The 3230-nt window shown below is 33.7% G+C and overlaps 1 protein-coding gene across 1 annotated transcript in view; it reads right to left on the reverse strand.

Annotated features, from left to right (window-relative positions):
* The window catches only part of LOC106874532 (sodium/potassium-transporting ATPase subunit beta), a 106614-nt gene that overhangs the window by 21760 nt on the left and 81624 nt on the right, over window positions 1-3230 (reverse strand). The window lies entirely within an intron of this gene.

A 3230-nucleotide genomic window follows, 5' to 3' on the forward strand; every position in this document is an offset into this window, starting at 1 on the left:
TCGTAACTTAGTGGTCCGACAAAGTACTAGAATAAGTACTAGGCTTACAAAGAATAAATCCTGAGGTCAACTTGTTTGACTAAAGACAATGCTCCAGCTTGGCGACAGTCAAATTACTGAAACAAATAAAAGAAAAATAAAAGAAGAAATATGTATATATAATATATATATATATATATATATATATATATATATTATCAACCATACATACTTGATGTACACAGCTTGTGTGTTTGCAGATAGGTTGTGATTAGGCATGTTGGAGATTACTCACTCAAAGTGCCTGGTATTCAAACACTTGGAAATCATGGACAGACAAGATAATTCACCCCAAATCCCATTCAGCAGTGATGAACATTGATGTTTTGACATTTTTGTAGTTTATCAACATCACTTACCCAAACCAAATCAGAAGTTAATTGCAAAACCAGTCCATGGCTTATATGCATATTGTGTAAAATCTATGTGTTGGTATGCCCCAACAATGCATACATAAGAATAAATTCAAATATGAAATAGAAGCAGTGCAAGAGTGATAAACATTATTGACCACATATACTTAACATACATTACATGACCTGTGTGTTTGCCGGTAGGTAAAACAACTCACCCCAAATCCCATTTAACATTGATGTTATGCCATTTTTGTGGCTTATTAACACCATGCATCCAAAACAAATTGGATGTGACCACACAAGCTAATATGTGTGGTTGATAAAGCTTATTACATCAGCACTTCTTCTACTTCATATTTGAATATATATATGGTAAGAAGCTTGCTTCCCAACCACATAGTTATGTGTTCAGTCCCACTGCATGGCACCTTTGGCCAGTGTCTTCTACTATAGCCTCAGGCTGACTAAAGCCTTGTGAGTGGATTTGGTAGATGGAAACTGAAAGAAGCCTATCATATATATGTGTGTGTGTATGTATGTATGTATGTGTATGTGTGTGTATGTGTGTGTGTGCACATGTGTGTGTGTGTGCGCATGTGTGTGTGTGCGTATGTGTATTTGGGTGTGTGTCTGTGTTTGTCCCCCCCATCATCGCTTGACAGCTGATGTTGGTGTGTTTATGTCCCTGTAACTTAGCGGTTCAACAAAGTAGACTGATAGAATAAGTACTAGGTTTACAAAGAAGAAGTCCTGGGGTCGATTTGTTTGACTAAAGGTGGTGTTCCAGCATGGCCACAGTCAATTGACTCAAAACAAGTAAAAGAATAAAAGACTATAAAAGAATATATATATATTAATTGAAGTGTACAGTATTATATATCCATTACGGTTGATCTTACCAATCGATTTTGCCCTAGGGGTTCAACAGAGTGTTAGGTAACAGTTCAGTTATGTAACCCTGTGTATATATAATGTAGGGTAAAATCCCAGCTGTTTCCTCTTGAAGCATATCTGCTTATTCCATTATTACAATCCAGTATGTAGTTGCTATCATTTTAATATAGATGAAAATTACATATTCTTTTCTACTCTAGGCACAAGGCCCAAAATTTTTGGCAAGGGGGGGGGGGCAGTCGATTAGATCGACCCCAGTATGCAACTGGTACTTAATTTATCAACCCCAAAAGGATGAAAGGCAAAGTCGACCTTGGTGGAATTTGAACTCAGAGCGTAAAGACAGATGAAATACCACTAAGCATTTCGCCCGGTGTGCTAACGTTTCTGCCAGCTCATTGCCTTTGAAAATGTACTAATGATCCTTTCTACTCAAGGCACAAGACCTGAAATTTTCGGGAGGAGGATACTCGATTACATTGACTTCAGTGTTTTACTGGTATTTAGTTTATCGACCCCGAGAGGATGAAAGGCAAAGTCAACCTTGGCGGAATTTGAACTTACAACGTTGCAACAGGCAAAATACTGCTAAGTATTTCGTCCAGTGTGCTAACAATTCTTCCAGCTCGCTACTTTAAAACTTAGAAAATGTTGTTTGCAGAGTTTTAGTATATCAAACCAGAAAGTTGGAAAATTTATTGGTATTATTTATTCACCATTACACACGTTTCATTTGCTAACATTTTACATGTTAGATAAAACTTTGTACTGCTTATTAGCAAATGAAACATATGCAATGGTGAATAGATAATACCAATAAATTTTCCAACTCCTTGTTTTGTTTCATATATGTATACACACACACACACACACACACACACACACACATGTGTAAATAAATATGTCTATGAGTATGTTTGTGTACAAAGAGAAACTGCAATAACAATTTTAAAAGCCTGCATTCCAAATTAAATTTTATTTTGACAGTTTAAGTTGAAGGTGCATCAATTGAAACTCTAATCATAAAACAAGAGAAATAAATAATATTGACATGATATGATGAATTTTTCAGGAAAAAATACTGAGATAATTTTTCATTTATTTTATTTGTTATATTTTTGTAATGAAACTATAGTATAAACCTTGATTATTTTTCCTAAAATATTGAACTGTCAGTCATACATTCCTTACAAAAGGTATTCTTTCACTTCTCACTTCTTTATTCTTTCGCTTCTTACTTTCTTGATGCTGAACTACAGCATGTTACATGTACTGTTAACAATCTTACCAACAAAACATCTTAATTTTATTTATCTCTGATTATTTCCTTTACTTTTTACTATTTTATACTCATTTTTTCTCAAAGTTTGCTTGAGTGGGCATGTGTACCATGGTTCAATTATATTATTACACCTAAATACTCTTCTTAAGACACAGAACCTATTTTTTTCTTTCACATAGGCAAACTATAACATACAAAGCAAAATGTTTTATAAGGAAGACCTGAACTTATGACTGCTACTGCCTCTTACATTTCCTTATGAATTAAAGTTTACATGATTAGTAAATAAATAACTAAATAAATTGATAAAAAACCTTTCAAATATTCTTTAATACAAAACCTTTCAAATATTTTTAATATAAATTTGTTTGACACATTTCAGGTATCCCATTTACTATATCAGCAATGTGTAGTTTGACAGATTAAAAGAGATTATTTCATCAAAAGAATAATTTGTATAGTTTTGTAGTTCAACTAAATTTGTGTATACCATATGTTGCATGGAGAAATATGTCATATGTCACATTATTTTAATATAACATCCTCTACCTGCCAGCTAGCTAAAGTTGAAAAAACAAAAATCCTCTTGTAAACAATGTGTGTGTGTGTGTGTGTGTGTGTGTGTGTGTGTGTGTGTGTGTGTGTGTGTGTGTGTGTGT

The sequence above is a fragment of the Octopus bimaculoides genome, chromosome 19 (assembly GCF_001194135.2).
Source record: "Octopus bimaculoides isolate UCB-OBI-ISO-001 chromosome 19, ASM119413v2, whole genome shotgun sequence".
Lineage (NCBI taxonomy): Eukaryota > Metazoa > Mollusca > Cephalopoda > Octopoda > Octopodidae > Octopus > Octopus bimaculoides.